Source organism: Tursiops truncatus, chromosome 11 (assembly GCF_011762595.2).
Source record: "Tursiops truncatus isolate mTurTru1 chromosome 11, mTurTru1.mat.Y, whole genome shotgun sequence".
NCBI classification, from domain to species: domain Eukaryota; kingdom Metazoa; phylum Chordata; class Mammalia; order Artiodactyla; family Delphinidae; genus Tursiops; species Tursiops truncatus.
Window position 1 is genome coordinate 88275180 of NC_047044.1, and position 19804 is coordinate 88294983.

The 19804-nt window shown below is 35.2% G+C and overlaps 1 protein-coding gene across 6 annotated transcripts in view; it reads right to left on the reverse strand.

The window, feature by feature from the left end:
* Positions 1–19804, reverse strand: part of PIK3C2G (phosphatidylinositol-4-phosphate 3-kinase catalytic subunit type 2 gamma) — a 366119-nt gene that overhangs the window by 336973 nt on the left and 9342 nt on the right. The gene's annotated exons all lie outside the window — the stretch shown is intronic.

Here is a 19804-nt window from a genome sequence, read left to right on the forward strand (position 1 = left end):
CCTCTGTGAAAGAAAATAACCCAGCCATTCACTCAGTTGTTTAGCCCAGAAACCAGGGTTTTATCTTTGAATCTTCCCACACCTTTATTCTTCTACATCCAATGAACCACAAGTTCCTGTAGGAAGTCCTTCTTCCTTTCTCTGTCTACCATTGCCACAATCCTCGTCTATAGTTTTCATCTTCTCACCTGCAATGTTGCATTGTCTCTGAAACTGCTTCTACATTTTCTGCAATTCATTCTTGTGTCCTGTAGTCCATTTTTTAATATTATAGTGTTATATTTAAGAGACTGACCATGTATCTCTCCTGGATAAAGCTTTTCAGTGGTTTCTCACTGCCTCAGATAACATGTATAGATGTTACATATGTAAGATTTCACATTCCCATTAGATCATTAGGCCATGTTAGTCTTTCTTGCTTATAACTCAGTACCTAGTACTTTGCTTTACTCAGACTAGTTACTCATTTATATTTATTGATCAAGTGATTTAATAAATTAGAAAAATTATAATAGAATTATAACAAAATAAAATTGAAAAGTATTTATGTCATTTTATGGAGTTAGTAATTCACTTAAAAATTGTATGTATGTCTGTTAAAGACAAAAACATTTTAAAGGATAATTATGATAATTGTTACCTATCAAATATTATTTTCTATCAATGTGTTTTGCAATAGCAATTTATTTTCATTATATTGGCACCAAAAATTTACTTAAAACTCATGATCACCTGAGAAATAAGTGAATTAGATTTATTATACTTCACTCAGGAAATTGAACTGATAGGTTAGAGAAAGATTTTCAAGAGATGTAAATAAAGTGTGTATAGAAGGAAATATAGCAGAGGGAGGAACAGTCCCAAACACATTCTATGAGACCACCATCACCCTGATACCAAAACCAGACAAAGATGTCAAAAGAAGGAAACTACAAGTCAATAACACTGATGAACATAGATGTAAAAATTCTCAACAAAATATTAGCAAACAGAATCCAACAGCACATTAAAAGGATACTACACTGTGATCAAGTGGGATTTATCCCAGGAATGCAAGGATTCTTCAATATATGCAAATCAATCAATGTGATAAACCATATTAACAAACTGAAAGAGAAAAAGCATATGATCATCTCAGTAGATGCAGAAAAAGCTTTTGACAAAATTCAGCACCCATTTATGATAAAAACCCTCCATAAAGTAGGCATAGAAGGAACTTATCTTAACATAATAAAGGCCATATATGACAAACACACAGCCAACATCATTCTCAGTGGTGAAAAACTGAAACCATTTCCTCTAAGATCAGGAACAAGACAAGGTTGCCCACTCTCACCATGATTATTTAACACAGTTTTGGAAGTTTTAGCCACAGCAATCAGAGAAGAAAAAAAAGGAATCTATTTTGGAAAAGAAGAGGTAAAGCTGTCACTGTTTGCAGATTACATGATACTATACATAGAGAATCCTAAAGATGCTACCAGAAAACTACTAGAGCTAATCAATGAATTTGGTAAAGTAGCAGGAAACAAAATTAATGCACAGAAATCTCTTGCATTCCTATACACTAATGATGAACAATCTGAAAGAGAAATTAAGGAAACACTCCCATTTACCATTGTAACAAAGAGAATAAAATACCTAGGAATAAACCTACCTAAGGAGACAAAAGACCTGTATGCAGAAAACTACAAGACACTGATGAAAGAAATTAAAATTGATACAAACAGATGGAGAGATATACCATGTTCTTGGATTGGAAGAATTAACATTGTGAAAATGACTATACTGCCCAAAGCAATCTCCAGATTCAGTGCAATCCCTATCAAACTACCACTGGTATTTTTCACAGAACTAGAAAAAAGAATTTCACAATTTGTATGGAAACACAAAAGACACCGAATAGCCAAAGCAATCTTGAGAAAGAAAAACGGAGCTGGAGGAATCAGGCTCCTGGACTTCAGACTATACAAAAAGCTACAGTAATCAAGACAGTATGGTACTGGCACAAAAACAGAAATATAGATCAATGAAACAGGATTGAAAGCCCAGAGATAATCCCACGCACATATGGTCACCCTATTTTGATAAAGGAGGCAAGAATATACAATGGAGAAAAGATAGCCGCTTCAGTAAGTGGTGCTGGGAAAACTGGACAGCTACATGTAAAAGAATGAAATTAGAATACTCCCTAACAGCATACACAAAATAAATTCAAAACGATTAAAGACCTAAATGTAAGGCCAGACACTATAAAACTCTTAGAGGAAAACGTAGGCAGAACACTCTATGACATAAATCACAGCAAGATCCTTTTTGACCCACCTCCTAGAGAAATGGAAAGAAAAAAGAAAAATAATCAAATGGCACATAATGAAACGTAAAAGCTTTTGCACAGCAAAGGAAATCATATACAAGACAAAAAGACAACCCTCAGAATGGGAGAGAATATTTGCAAATGAAGCAACTGACAAAGGCTTAATCTCCAATATTACAAGCAGCTCAATATCAAAAAAACAAACAACCCAATCCCCAAATGGGCAGAAGACGTAAAGAGACATTTCTCCAAAGAAGATATACAGATTGCCATGGAACACATGAAAGGATGCTCAACATCACTAATCATTAGAGAAATGCAAATCAAAACTACAGTGAGATATCATCTCACACCAGTCAGAATGACCACCATCAAAAAATCTAGAAACAGTAAATGCTGGAGTGGGTGTGGAGAAAAGGGAACCCTCTTGGACTGTTGGTGGGAATGTAAATTGGTACAGCCACTATGGAGAACAGTATGGAGGTTCCTTTAAAAGACTAAAAATAAAACTACCATATGACCCAGGAATCCCATTACTGGGCATATACCCTAAGAAAACCATAATTCAAAAAGAGGCATGTACCACAATGTTCATTGCAGCTCTATTTACAGTAGCCAGGACATGGAAGCAACCTAAGTGTCCATCGACAGATGAGTGGATAAAGAAGATGTAGCACATATATACAATGGAATATTACTCAGCCATAAAAAGAAATGAAATTGAGTTATTTGTGGTGAGGTTGATGGACCTAGAGTCTGTCATACAGAGTGAAGTAAGTCAGAAAGAGAGAAGCAAATACTGTATGCTAACATATATATATGGAATCTAAAAAAAAAAAAAGTTCTGAAGGACCTAGGGGCAGGACAGAAATAAAGATGCAGACAAGAGAATGGACTTAAGGGGGAAGGCTAAGCTGGGACAAAGTGAGAGAGTGACATAGACATATATACACTACCAAATGTAAAATAGATAGCTAGTGGGAAGCAGCCACGTAACACAGGTAGATCAGCTCGGTGCTTTGTGACCACTTAGAGGGGTGGGATAGGGAGTGTGGGAGGGAGACGCAAGAAGGAGGAGATATGGGGATATATTTATATGTATAGCTGATTCACTTTATTATAAAGCAAAATCGAACACACCATTATAAAGCAATTATACTCCATTAAAGATATTTTTTTTAAAAGTGTTAACTAGGAAATTAATGTATAAAATGTTACTCCAAACTATTCTAATACATGGGTCACATAGACACATTATCTAGCCATAATCCCTTTTTCAGGAATTGCCATTTTTCCCCCTCCACGTTAGTAGTGAAAGCTCTGCTTCTTTATAGCAAATTATACTCTTTCATCTATCTCTGTCATGGAACTCAGAATTTGTCAGCAGGTGTGACTTTACTCTGACGACCGTAGTTAATATCCTGTTCCAGTCTTCCTTAGCCTAGCCTGCTCTGGCTTAGCTTAAATACAGTACATATGGCTATATTATATTGACTTTTAAATTTTTTGTGGTTTCAAGAGAACTGAGTGTTTTTAAATTAGTTTTAAAATTGTCTAGAGCCATAAAGGAGGTCTTTAAATGAAGTATGAGTGGTCTAATGCTGAAATTAAAGATTCACTTAAGCTATACCACCTTATTGTTATTAATAATAATGATACTTAACATTTTTTGAGCACTTGCTCTGAGCTACTGCTTTATATACACGAACATGTTTACATGTATTAACATATCATCTCAACCTGTGATATTATTACTGCCATTTAACAAATGAGGAAACTGAGGCACAGAAAGGTGAATCAAGTTACCCAAGGTCTGAGGGTTTGTGTTCACAGATTTGTTTTAAACAGGAATTAAAGACAGCATTTGGGTGATAGCGCCATACTAATATGACATCTAGAACATGCCTGAATTTAGGTACTGAAACACAGCATTAACTCAACTCAAACTATCTTTGCTGAAAAGAGTTGAAAACTTTAAAATTTTTATTAATAATAATATTTTTCTATGCATTTCTTGCAGCACTGTTACTTGAAATGGGTTAGAGGCCTGTCTGAAAAAATCTCATTATAATGAATAAGAAATATTTATTCATATTGAAAATGTAATAAAACAATCCAGATTCATTTTTTTCAATATTAAATTTGGTGATTTTAAGGGATTTCTAATAATTTTACGTCTCCTCTTTACCATCACAATCTAGAAGCTAGACTATTTCTTAGTTTATAAGCAAACAAAAATGTGATTTAGTGCTAACTGGTAAATGTATGCACTCTGCATTATGAAGTAATGCATGAAATAGTAAAAGTCATTTACCTTGACTTTGAGGCAGAACTATACATACAACATGGTAGCAAATACGTCATACTTGAGAGGGCATGGCTATTGGTTCCTGATTTAAATAAGACTCTGCAAAACTATAGAAAAAAATCTGTGTGGTAAGCAGAGTAATGTCCCCCTGCAAATATTCCCATATCTTAATCCTTGGAACCTGTGACTATGTTAGATTTAAGTGACAAAGAAAAATTGAGGTTGTAAATGGAATTAAGTTTCCTAGTCAACTTACCTTAAAATAAGAAATTATTTGAATAGGCTCAGTATAATCACAAGGATCCTTAAAACTAGAAAAGGAGGCAGAAGAGGTCAGAGAGATATTCAGGGAAGACTCAACCTGCTTTTACTGGCTTTGAAGATGCAAAAAGGGGCCATGAGCCAAGGAACGTGAGCAGCCTCTAGAAGCTAGAAAGGGCAAGGGAATGGATTTCCCCCTAGAAGCATCGAGAAAGGAACACAGCCCTTGATTTTAGCACAGTGAGACTTGTGTTGTATTTCTGGCCGACAGAATTATACGATAATAATTTGTGTTATTTTAAGTAACTAAGTTTGCGATCATTTGTTACAGTGGCAATAAAAAATCAATACAACATGAAAACTGGAATCTGCTTCCTGAATGGACTGGAAAATCAGGGACTAGTAGAAGGATAGCAGACCACAGAAAAACTCTCCTCCATTCTTTGTTGGTAAGTTCAGCTAAATTCGAACAGGGATGTTTAAAAGGTGTTAGTAATGACAACTTAGTATTCTGCAATAGCTTATAACTTTCTATTCAGTTTGGCTTTCAAAAGATCTGTTTTTATTGAGGGTTAATTGCTCAATTGTCTTCAAAGAAAAAGTAGAGACAAAATTTGGGTACCTATCAGAGAAAGGGCAGCCCCTGCCAGCTGCTTCCACTTTCTAATTCTACTAAGTTGCAAATATCATTCAAATAGCCCCAGTGTTCAGAATGGGAACAAAAAATGTTTATTTTACAAAAGAACAAAGAACTTTTCTGAAAATGTCTGTTCTTGATCCAAAAAGTCCTGGCTACATTACTGAATAAGTATATCTGCAGGGGCGAGATGAGAAGAGTGTGAAAGGAATAAATTATGAGATTGAAGAAAAATGATCTTTTTCTTCAGATAACAAGTTGTAGGCATTGAAAACTGACCAGTTTTTACAATATATATTAATGTCATGGGAGATAAAGATCATGCCAACATATGCCATGTCACAGTCTAATCAAACTAAACCATCTGTATTTTGGTAAGGTGGAGGGTAAGTCTATATATCTATAGCAGCTAAGCTGGGTCCTGAGAAGACTCTGAGTTGGACACATGGCATGAAATTCCCATCTCCCCATCTTCTGAGCCAATTTTATATATCATGCAGACACTCATATTTTAGATGGACATAAGTATGATCTTTTTCAGATCAATTTGCTGAATGAATACAGAGAAGAGCACAACTATATATATATAAATATATATATATAGTGTTTATATAATTTAATGAAATGTATATATAATTAATCTATATTATGTATAAAATTTACACTAGCTTACTTTTTCCATTTCTAATTTGGAAATGAGTGGTAAGGTAAACATATTATTTTCATGATCTCTAATTATTTTCACCTAGGTGCAAACAAGAGATGCTTGGGAAAAACATTAATTTCCAAGGAGTCTTTATCAGGTGCCTTTTTGTGTGAACAATTGACATTTTCTTAGTCGTGTATAATCCTATAGAAGACTCACTTCCTATTAGACTGCCTAAAGCTCTTGGTATATGGAAAATTTGAAGCTGTCACTTATGCTTATGTTTGAGAGATATTGACTTGAATACATCAATTCATTTATTCATACCTCTATTTACTCATTTGCACATTTATTTGTTCAGTACCTGTTTTAAAAGATTTTGTGTCAAGTACTGTGCAAATCACTGGGAATATAAAAATGATAAAGCGCAGCTGTTGCCCTCAAGTACCTCACAGACATAAATTTATAATACGGTATTATATGACAATGACTTTAACAGATGCAGTCTTCATTTTGTTTGGGGGAATTTCATATAGAACATTGTTAAGATTATTTTGCCTTAGAGAAAGCAGAAGTAAAATTCATGAAGGACATATTTAAGGTTTATGTATTGGGTATGTTCTTGTTTAGAATATGCAGTATATCAGAGATAATTTTATGCAGGTCATTGAGACCTGGTTTCAAGAATACTTTGATTCCTAAGTATTCTTAAATTTTCAGCCCCAAACATGATAAAGCAGTTGAAACAGTAATTCATTCAGTTCCTCTGAATGTGTCTTAGGAGTAAATATGACAATGGAAAGTCAGCCTCCAGCTCTGATGTAACAACTTTGGGGGAAATGATCTAGTGGGAATGAAACCTGTTTCAGGGGAGGACACGGACAGTCAAGGAATATGACATCAACTCTTAAGGGAGGAGGTCCTCAGACCCAATCCTGGGGGCTCCATAAATGCAGCCTAGTGGTATTTGGGAAGAACCAACAGTGCTTCACCTATTGTGAGACAAATCTATTCTGAAAAATCAGCACTATGAGAATTTTTATGTGATCGAAGCAGTAGTGGCTGCTGTTTTCTTTTTCTACTGCAACCAATATTTAGGTCCCCATCCCCTATTTAAGTCTCTGTTATCGAATTTTCTATTAGTAATGAATGGGTAAGTTAGAGAGTTATTTTCAATAACTTATTTGGTTTTCAGAGGAATCCTTTACATTAAACCTTTAAGCAATAGTATTAGGAAAAGACAATTGCAATTTATCAAAGTGAGTTGGGTAAGGTTTCAGGAAGAGAAGATTCCTAAACTGATGGAAGGAAGAGTAGCAGTTTTCCAGACAGGTTTGGGACAAGGAAGAGGAGGTCCTTTGTTTTCCAGACAGAGACTATTACTTGTGAAAAGTCAAGGAGAAAAATAAGAAGAAAGAAAAACAAGAATAGGAAAAATGGGATAAAGAAACTGTGTAATTCAGAAGAAGAAAGATGAAGAAGATGGTAGAAAGGTGAAGATGTGAAAAGGTACTCTGTTGGGAACAGAGTACTAGCTGCTGAGTTAGAGTAGTGAAAAGACTAACATAGTCTTGTAACCAAATGGAAAAGAGAATTATCATCAAATTTTTTGGCAGCAACACCTTGTGCCGGAAGAAAATTGAGTTATATATTTAAGATATACAAGAAAAGAAATTGTGAACCAAGAATATGTGTTCACTTAAACTGACTTCCAAATTAAAATTCCTCAAACTGCCATGGCCACACAACAACTTAGGGAATATTGTTTTTATGGACTATTTATTAATCAGCTACTGGAGAATAAACTTCAGATAATCAAAATGACAGAGATACATCAACATTAAGACTATCGATGGGTATTGAATATATACATATTTTCTTGAAGAACTCAAATAGATGAGGGATATGGAGACAGTTTAATATGGCTGTCTGCACTGAAAATGTAGATAGGGTTCAGCTTTAATAAAAGGCAGGGGAAATGAAGAGAACATATACACATTTTTTGAAAACTTTTTATTAATCATATGGGTGATTGTGTTAGAATTGTTATCCTTAGAATACTTGTATGTAATGCTAGGTAAAACAAATGAATAATTCTGGCATTCCCAGTGCCCTTAAGAACCAGTAATCTTAGTAGTATAAAATTATACCTGAAAGTATCAGAACAAACTCATCAGGTTTTAAAAAAAAATCTATAATTATCTATCCATAGCTTTTTTCCTTGGAAAGGCCTAGAAATAATGCCTATCTTAATAGCAGTGAACATCCCTACCATCCAGACTGTTTGAAATACCACTTCCTCCTAAAAGAAAGAAGCCTACTTGGAGTACCACCTGATTTTGAGAAAAAGACAGCTAACGTAAGATGAGCATATGATATCCTATTATTTTAGTTAATAAGGAAGCTATTACAGAATACAAGGATGCACCAATACAAGTTGAGCACCAGCTTGAAAAGGCTCACATTGGCCTAAAAGTATAATAAACTGAAATGGATGAAAACATATCAAACATGTTAAGTGCATGAACTCATAATGATACACATACACACATACAATTAATTAATTGCCTTTGTACAGCACAGGGTTAATAAAATACACAATAAAACATGTTTTGTCTTTTTTATATGAAATGAACACTGGATAACTAAGTAATAGATGAGGCAAAGTTTCTCTTTGTACAAGTATTGCAAAACATAAGTAAAGAAAGAATGATGAAGTTGGGTTATCAATATTTTACAGTAAGTCATGAATTATAAAATCTAGGCATAAAGCATTGGTGGTTGCTAACATCACAAAAAGTGGAGCAGCCAGCATTTTGTGCTTTCTGGTAAAGAATTCAAAACTACCATGAAGAAGTCTTGCCAGAAAATCTAACCTTAATCTATCTGATTAAGCTTCTAGATCTAATCACCATGCACAAGAAACACAGGGTAGAGGAGACATGTTAAACTAAATCAGGATGGAAATTGATATAGAAAAATAAGCTGGCTTCTTCAACAAATGAATTAGAAGGGAAAAAAAAAGAAAGGGGGATGAAATACATCAATTGAAAAAGACTGTAAAACCCCACACCTACACCCCGCCTCCCCACAAAAAAGAAGGTAAAACAAAGCCATGCACTTTAGGGATACACACTTGAATGATGAAACTATATAGAAAAGTACAGAAGAGACATCAGAAGAGCTGTTGTTCTTGGGGAGAGGAAAGGTATGGTAAGGGGTGAATGGAGGGCTTTTGGATGGCAGGAAAGGTTTATCTCTTGACATGGAGGGTGGTTAGAAGGTTGTTCAATTTATAATAGTACATTAAGCTATACATTTGTTTTATGTAGTTGGTAATATAAAATTTTTTAAAAGGAATAGATAGCTTGATTTCTTGCTATCCAGTGAATCCCACTTGAATCCCAGTGTGGGAGAAAACCAATATTTAATGAATGAATCTAAAAAGAAAAAGTACAAAATAACCTGAAAGGTAGGAAGAGGAACTATAAGCCACTATCACTTCACTTTGTCCACTTCTGGTCCTGGTAAGAGGAAAAGAAGTGAAAGGCAAGTGGCTTCCTTTCAAGAACCTGATTATGAAGTTGCACATATCACTTCTGCTCACATACATTGGCCTGAATATATAACTGTAAGGAAGGCTGGGAAATGTAGTTCCTTATTATGTTGCCAGGAGACCGGAAGAAAGACAGATGTTGTATTACTAAAAGGAAAAATAATGGAGAACTTGAAGTTCTCTGGGAGACCTGGAGTTGGAATGTGAAATGAAGATGCTGAACCAGGTGTAACTAGGAGCAAAAGTCCTTAATGGATGTGGAGGAACAAGGTCAGAGGATGTCAGTAAGTAGAAGGGACACCGTTAGGAGAGCAAGATGTTATTGGACCCTGGTTGTCCTTGCCTCCTGTTCCTTGGTATGAGGGGCATGGGAGAATGAACAGCTTCCACAGGAGAGCTACAAAGAAGCAGAGTCCTTGGAGAGCCAGGGTTCCCTTTTGGAAAAGGAAGTGAAGAGGGCTAAAGAAATCAACAATGCATCTTGCATAGATTAAATCTCAACTGGAAAAACACTTCCCACTGCACATTTTACAAGTTGGTATTTTTGTCACTCCTTTTACTTTGAGCAGATATGGAATACAAAACATTAATCAGTTCAGCTCTAGTTCTTAAAATTATCTGTTTAATTTAAATATTTAATTTTTTAAAATAACAGCAAATATTAGTATGTTTTTAGTAAATAACTTGAAGCATATCAAAGTTACCTGTTTAGAATATGAGACGCTTCATTGTTTTATACTAATATAATTTACAAAATTTTCCATACATGGGGCTTCCCTGGTGACGCAGTGGTTGAGAGTCCGCCTGCCAATGCAGGGGACACGGGTTCGTGCCCCGGTCTGGGACGATCCCACATGCCGTGGAGCGGCTGGGCCCATGAGCCATGGCCACTGAGCCTGCGCGTCCAGAGCCCTGTGCTCCGCAATGGGAGGGGCCACAACAGTGAGAGGCCCGCGTACCTCAAAAAAAAAAAAAACTAAACTAAAAATTAAGATACCATATGATCCAGCAATCCCACTCCTGGATATATATCCAGAAAAGCTAAAAACTCTTAATTGGAAAAGATACAGGCCCCCCAGCGTTCATAGCAGCACTATTTACAACAGGCAAGACATGGAAGCAACCTAAGTGTCAATCGACAGATGAATGGGTAAAGAAAATGTGGTGTGTGTGTGTGTGTATACACACACACAAAGTAATATTACTCAACCATAAAAATGAAATAAAGCTATCTGCAGTAATGTAGATGGACCTAGAGATTATCATACTAAGTGAAGTCAGTCAGCCAAAGACAAATCACATGATATTACTTATATGTGGAATCTAAAAAAATGATACAAATGAACTTATTTACAAAACAGAAACAGACTCACAGACATAGAAAACAAATTCATAGTTACCAAAGGGGAAAGGGGAGGAGGGATAAATCAGGAGTTTGGGATTAGCATAAACACACTACTGTATATAATATAGATAAACAAGGACCTACTGTATAGCACAGGGAACTATATTCAATATCTTGTAATAATCTATAATGAAAAAGAATATAGATATATGTGTGTATAACTGAATCACTTTGCTGTACACCTGAAACTAATACAACATTGTAAATCAACTGTACTTCAATTTAGAAAATAAATAAAACATACATCTGAAAGATGTACATCATATGATTCACTGGATAAGAGCTACAACAATAGGAATGCATCTAAAAATCAACATTGTATAAGAATTAAATGAATTAGTGTGTAAAGGCTGAATGAAAAAAACAGACAAAATCAGAAAACTTTAAAACAACCTGAAAAAGCTTGTAAATTGTGGAAAAAGAAAGCTGGTTGACAGACTGTGAGCTTAGTAAATGAGTTCAGTTCCCTAATCTTAGAATAATGATAATAATAAAATAAATTGAGGTTTTTAAAATCAGTCCAGTTGACTTTCTTTAAATGGAATCTGGCTGGTAGTGTGTGACTTAAAAAATTAACCAAATATTAAAAAAATGAAAAAGTCTATTCATTGTATAACATTGCCAGCAACAAAGACTGGCAACCATTCATTTGATTACCCAAATTTTTACCATATGTAAGACAAAGCAGATCAATCTGAAATAGAAAGAAAAAAAAAAACTGGATGGCACTTTCTTTATTATCTTAAGGGTATGACTTGCTTTATTATCTGAAGGAGAATAAATCTACCAGTCTGAACAGTGTTAAGAAGATGACCAATTTCCTTGCTACTGCCTGACTCGGAGATCTAGAATCGGATCAACTCTCCCCACCACCCAAAGAAGGGTATCTACAGGCAGGGCCACTTTACCATCTCCCTTTCTACATGTTTTCTAAGACTAAAATTTGTATTAATGCAAAATATTCAGAGACTTCAGTGGCTAAGCATTTGGTTTGCTCCATCTGAGAATGTGAAAAAAGGAAGTGCCGTAAGAAAGTACAAAGGTAGACCACTTCTGGCAAAATAACTATACATTGTTTAGAATTACCTAGAAAAATGCTTACCTTCTTAAAGTAGTCAACTAGACTGCAGAAGCAAGACTGGTGAAGTACAGAATTTAGAGAAATTAAGTGACTGCCAGTGACCAGTAATTAGACTAAGTCTGTTCACATTTACCATTGCTCTAGCTAAAAATCTGAGAAACGTGTTTTAACAGCAACCAGGAAAACGAGAGTAACCAGAAGAAACTACAAATGTTATTTTTGAGTAATCAGTGGAGAGAATCTTCATTCCTAAAGGATGAGTAGTTGGAAAAAAATCAAATTAGAGATGTGAAAATATTCTGCAAGAAGTGAAATAACTGACAAGACACAAGGCGTTTTTGAAAAATATATGCTATAGTACACCTAAGTAGATTTTATAAAAACATAAGCATTTTTGTTTTTATAAAATTAAGAAATGTGTTCAGTGAAATAAGATATAAAAATAAAATTTGAAATAATATAACAATAAAATGAAGACTAAAGATATGGAGGAAATGGATAAAAGGGATATGTTAATAAAAATGGGGCTTAATGAGCTACTAAGATGTAAAGAAACTAAAAATTCAGTGAAACATTTAAAATATTCATTAAAAGCAGAATTGACAAAGCAGAAAATGAAATTTTGAGATGAACATTGAGAACCACTCTATGAATACAGAGGAAAAGGAACTAGTGATAGAAATGAATGAGAGGTACTCTTGAAATTGCAGAAGTCAAAGAAAGGACATCTGACATCATATTATTGAAATGAAACAGAGGTAATATTGAAGATTGCCCAAAAAATCTAACTGGGCTGAATAAAGCTCTGCATATACATATCAAACCTGAATACATATATGACACACATACAACCAGGAAAAATTAAGGAAATATGTAAAGTATGTAAACTTTTTAAAGGAGGAGGGGAAGAGGAGGGAAAAAATAAATAAAGGAAAGTTAGTCTGGACATAGACTTCACCTTTAAACACTAACTGTCCCAGGACAAGGGGACAGTAGCTACATAGTTTCGAGAGTAAATATGTTTTATGTCAGTCATTCAGTTTGCCATTTATATGTGAAAACAGCTAAAACATATTTGCATGTATGTAAGTGCTCAGAAATCTTTGTACCCTTCTAATGGAAAAGGTGCACCGGTTGACAAACTTTTAATCAAAAATAAGAACTCAAGATTAGGGACCTAAGAGTAGATATTAGTACTGGGAGATTGGCTTGATACTTTGCGATGACCTAGAGGGATGGGATAGGGAGGATGGGAGGGAAGCTCAAGAGGGAGGGGATATGGGGACATGTGTATGCATATGGCTGATTCTTTGTGTTGTGCAATAGAAACTAAAACAGTATTGTGAAGCAATTATACTCCAATAAAGATCTATTAAAATTTTTAATAAATCACCTAATGTTGACTTAGTCTAAATAATTATTAAAAACATAATTTTAAATATAATAACTGCAAAAATTGTTTGGCATTAATAAGCTAGATGAGAAATCATAGACCATTCCAAAACTGAAAGGCATGCTAAATTTGCTGCCTTAAAAGGAGAAAGGGGATTGAAGTAAGCTATTTCCTTTTCAACAGTGATTAAGAAAAAATTAATTCATATATAATTATTTGTACAAATATATAATTGTAATGTGTCACAGAGACATATTAGTTGAAGAAGAACGGTGTGTATAACTTCCAAACCACCAGAAGAATCAAAATTTGGTAACATTTGCATTATACTCATCAGGAAAATGGGAAAAGTATGTATTAAGAATAAAAACCAGAATGAGGCAAGTAAGATCAGTGGCATTTCTAATAGCAGTAGTATAAATAGTTAATTGGAATAAAAAACATTATCCAAATATGTAATTTTTACTTGTGTGGTTTTTGTAACAGAAACATGAAAAGTATCAAAGTTAAGAGAAAAGTGTTGCCAAGCATATAACTCAAGCACAGAAACACACACTCACACACACACCCCCAATGAAGCAGAATAGGTAATATAAGTATCTAGTATCAGAAAACAGAATATAGGGTAAAAAACATCAAGATGATCTTATGGCAATTTCTAGAGATGTTATAGTAGATGTGGACATTTATGTGTTAAATAAAAGTATGTTGTGTGTATACTTTTTTTTAACAACTTTATTGGAGTATAATTGCTTTACAGTGGTGTGTTAGTTTCTGCTGTATAACATAGTGAATCAGCTATACATATACATATATCCCCATATCTTCTCCCTCTTATGACTCCCTCCCACCCCCACCCTCCCTATCCCACCCCTCTAGGTGGACACAAAGCACCAAGCTGATCTCCCTGTGCTATGTGGCTGCTTCTCACTGGCTATCTATTTTATATTTGGTAGTGTACATATGTCCATGCCACTCCCTCACTTTGTCTCAGCTTACCCTTGCCCTTCCCCATGTCCTCAAGTCCGTTCTCTATGTCTGCGTCTTTATTCCTGTCCTGCCCCTACGTTCTTCAGAACCATTTTTTTTTTGTTTTAGATTCCATATATATGTGTTAGAATATGGTATTTGTTGTTCTCTTTCTGACTTACTTCACTTTGTATGACAGACTCTAGGTCCATCCACCTCACTACAAATAACTGAATTTCATTTCTTTTATGGCTGAGTAATATTCCATTGTATATATGTGCCACACCTTCTTTATCCATTCATCTGTCGATGGACACTTAGGTTGCTTCCATATCCTGGCTATTGGAAATAGAGCTGCAGTGAACACTGTAGTACATGACTCTTTTCGAATTATGGTTTTCTCAGGGTATATACCCAGTAGTGGGATTGCTGGGTCGTATGGTAGTTCTATTTTTAGGTTTTTAAGGAACCTCCATACTGTTCTCCATAGTGGTTGTATCAATTTACATTCCCACCAATAGTGCAGGAGGGTTCCCTTTTCTCCACACCCTTTCCAGCATTTATTGTTTGTAGATTTTTTGATGATGGCCATTCTGACTGGTATGAGGTGATACCTCATTGTAGTTTTGATTTGCATTTCTCTAATGATTAGTGATGTTGAGCATCCTTTCATGTGTTTGTTGGCAGTCTGAATATGTTTGGAAAAATGTCTCTTTAGGTCCTCTGCCCATTTTTGGATTGGGTTGTTTTTTTTCTAATTGAGCTGCATGAGCTGCGTGTATATTTTGCAGATTAATCCTTTGTCAGTTGCTTCATTTGCATATATTTTCTCCTATTCTGAGGGTTATCTTTTTGTCTTTTTTATGGTTTCCTTTGCAGTGCGAACCTTTTAAGTTTCACTAGGTCCCATTTGTTTATTTTTGGTTTTATTTCCATTTCTCTAGGAGGTGGGTCAAAAAGGATCTTGCTGTGATTTATGTCATAGAGCATTCTACCTATGTTTTCCTCTAAGAGTTTTATAGTGTCTGGCCTTACATTTAGGTCTTTAATCCGTTTTCAGTTTATTTTTGTGTATGCTGTTAGGAAGCATTCTAATTCCATTCTTTAACATATAGGTGTCCGGTTTACACAGCACCACATATTGAAGAGGCTAACTTTTCTCCACTGTATATTCTTGCTTCCTTTATCAAAAATAAGGTGACCATATGTGTGTGGGTTTATCTCTGGGCTTTCTATCCTGTTCCATTGATCTATATTTCTGTTTTTGTGCCAGTACCATACTGTCTTGATTACTGTAACTTTGTAGTATAGTCTGAAGTTCTGGTGCCTTATTCCTCCAGCTCCATTTTTATTTCTCAAGATTGCTTTGGCTATTCGGGATCTTCTGTGTTTCTATACAAATTGTGAAATTTTTCATTCTAGTTCTGTGAAAAATGCCATTGGTAGTTTGATAGGGTTACATTGAATCTGGAGATTGCTTTGGGCGGTATAGACATTTTCACAATGTTGATTCTTCCAATCCAAGAACATGGTGCATCTCTCCATCTGTTTGTATCATCTTTACTTTCTTTCATCAGTGTCTTATAGTTTGCTGCATACTGGTCTTTTGTCTCTTTAGGTAAGTTTATTAGGAGGTGTTTTATTCTTTTTGTTGCAGTGGTAAATGGGAGTTTTTCCTTAATTTCTCTTTCAGATTTTTCATCATTAGTGTATAGGAATGCAAGAGATTTCTCTGCATTAATTTTGTATCCTGCTACTCTACCAAATTCATTGATTAGCTCTAGTAGTTTTCGGGTAGCATCTTTAGGATTCTTTATGTATAGTATCATATCATCTGCAAATAGTGACAGTCTTATTTCTTCTTTTCCAATTTGGATTTTTTTTTTTCTTTTTCTTCTCTGATTGCTGCAGCTAAAACTTTCAAAACTATGTTGAATAATAGTGGTGAGAGTGGGCAACCTTGTCTTGTTCCTGATCTTAGTGGAAATGGTTTCAGTTTTTCACCTTTGAGAACGATGTTGGCTGTGTGTTTGTCATATATGGCCTTTATTATGTTGAGGTAAGTTCCCTCTATGCCTACTTTCTGGAGGGTTTTTATCATAAATGGGTGTTGAATTTTTTTGAAAGCTTTCCTTGCATCTATTGAGGTGATCATATGGTTTTTCTCCAATTTGATAACATGGTATATCACATTGATTGATTTGCATATATTAAAGAATCCTTGCATACCTGGCATAAACCCCACTTGATCATGGTGTATGATCATTTTAATGTGCTGTTGGATTCTGGTTGCTAGTATTTTGATGAGGATTTTTGCATCTATGCTCATCAGTGATATTGGCCTGTAGTTTTCTTTTTGTGACATCTTTGTCTGGTTTTGGTATCATGGTGATGGTGGCCTTGTAGAATGAGTTTGGGAGTGTTCCTCCCTCTGCTATATTTTGGAAGAGTTTGAGAAGGATAGGTGTCAGCTTTTCTCTAAATGTTTGTTAGAATTCACCTGTGAAGCCATCTGGTCCTGGGCTTTTGTTTGTTGGAAGATTTTAATCACAGTTTCAATTTCAGTGCTTGTGATTGGTCTGTTTATATTTTGTATTTCTTCCTGGTTCAGTCTCAGAAATTTGTGCTTTTCTAAAAATTTGTACATTTCTTCCAGGTTGTCCATTTTATCGGCATATAGTTGCTTGTAGTAATCTCTCATGATCCTTTGTATTTCTGCAGTGTCAGTTGTTACTTCTCCTTTTTCATTTCTAATTCTGTTGATTTAAGTCTTCTCCCGTTTTTACTTGATGAGTCTAGCTAATGGTTTATCAATTTCGTTTATCTTCTCAAAGAACCAGCTTTTAGTTCTATTGATCTTCACTCTTATTTCCTTCATTTCTTTATCATTTATTTCTGATCTGATCTCTATGATTTCTTTCCTTCTGCTAACTTCGGGGTTTCTTTCTTCTTCTTTCTCTAATTGCTTTAGGTGTAAGGTTAGGTTGTTTATTTGAGACGTTTCTTGTTTCTTGAGGTAGTATTGTATTGCTATAAACTTCCCTCTTAGACCTGCTTTTGCTGCATCTCAAAGGTTTTGGGTCATCGTGTTTTCATTGTCATTTGTTTGTAGGTATTTTTTGATTTCCTCTTTGATTTCTTCAGTGATCTCTTGGTTATTTAGTAGTGTATTGTTTAGCCTCTATGTGTTTGTAGTTTTTACAGATTTTTTCGTGTAATTGATATCTAGTCTTGTAGTGTTGTGGTTGGAAAAGATACTTAATATGATTTCAGTTTTCTTAAATTTACCAAGGCTTGATTTGTGACCCAAGATACAATCTATCTTATAGAATGTTCCATGAGCACTTGAGAAGAACGTGTATCCTGTTGTTTTTGGATGGAATGTTGTATTAATATCAATTAAGTCCATCTTGTTTAATGTATCATTTAAAGCTTGTATTTCCCTGTTTATGTTCATTTTGGATGATTTGTTCATTGGTGAAAGTGGGGTGTTAAAGTCCCCTACTATGATTGTGTTACTGTTGATTTCCCCTTTCATGGCTGTTAGCATTGCCTTATGTATTGACGTGCTCCTATGGTAGGTGCATAAATATTTACAATTGTTATATCTTCTTCTTGGATTGATCCCTTGATATTATGCAGTGTCCTTCTTTGTCTCTTGTAATACTCTTTATTTTAAATTCTGTTTGTTCTGATATGAGAATTGCTACTCCAGCTTTCTTTTGATTTCCATTTGCATGGAATATCTTTTTCCATCCCCTCACTTTCAGTCTGTATGTGTCCCTAGGTCTGAAGTGGGTCTCTTGTAGATAGCATATACACGTCTTGTTTTTGTATCCATTCAGCCAGTCTGTGTCTTTTAGTTGGAACATTTAATCCATTTACATTTAAGGTAGTTATCGATATGTATGTGCCTATTACCATTTTCTTAATTGTTTTGGGTTTGTATTGTAGGTCTTTTCCTTCTCTTGTGTTTCCTGCCTAGAGATGGTCCTTTAGCATGTGTTTTAAAGCTGGTTTGGTGGTGCTGAATTCTCTTAGCTTTTGCTTGTCTGTAAAGGTTAATTTCTCTGTCAAATCTGAATGATATCCTTGCTGGTTAGAGTAATCTTGGTTGTAGGTTTTTCCCTTTCATCAGTTTAAATATGTCCTGCTACTCCCTTCTGGCTTGCAGAGTTTCTGCTGAAGGATCAGCTGTTAACCTTATGGGGATTCCCTTGTATGTTGTCTGTTGCTTTTCCCTTGCTGCTTTTTATATTTTTTCTTTGTATTTAATTTTTGATAGTTTGATTAATATGTGTCTTGGCGTTTTTCTCCTTGGATTTATCTTGTGTGGGACTCTCTGTACTTCCTGGACTTGATTGACTATTTCCTTTCTCATGTTCGGGATGTTTTCAATATAATCTCTTCAAATATTTTCTCAGACCGTTTCTTTTTCTCTTCTTCTTCTGGGACCCCTATAATTTGAATTTTGGTGCATTTAATGTTTTCCCAGAGGTTTCTGAGACTGTCCTCATTTCTCTTCCTTCTTTTTAATTTATTCTGCTCTGAGGTAATTATTTCCACTGTTTTATCTTCCAGGTCACTTAGCCATTCTTCTGCCTCAGTTATTCTACTGATGATTCCTTCTAGAGAATTTTTAATTTCATTTATTGTGCTGTTCATCATTGTTTGTTTCCTCTTTTGTTCTTCTAGGTCCTTGTTCAACATTTCTTGTATGTTCTTCATTGTATTTACAAGATTTTGGATCATCTTTACTATCATTATTCTGAATTTTTTTTCAGGTAGACTGCCTATTTCCTCTTCATTTGTTTGGTCTGCTGGGTTTTTACCTTGTTCCTTCATCTGTTTTGTATTTCTCTGTCTTCTAATTTTGCTTAACTTACTGTGTTTGGTGTCTCCTTTTCACAGGCTGCAGGTTCGTGGTTCCTGTTGTTGTTGGTGTCTGCCCCCAGTGGCTAAGGTTGGTTCAGTGGCTTGTGTAGGCTTCATGGTGGAGGGCACTGATGCCTGTGTTCTTGTGGATGAGGCTGGATCTTGTCTTTCTGGTGGGCAGGACTGCATGTGGTGGCGTGTTTTTGGGTGTCTGTGACCTTATTATGCTTTTAGGCAGCCTTTTGCTAATGGGTGGGGTTGTGTTCCTGTTTTGCTAGTTGTTTGGCATCAGGTGTCCAGCACTGTAGCTTGCTGGTCATTGAGTGGAGCTGGGGCTTACTGTTGAGATGGAGATC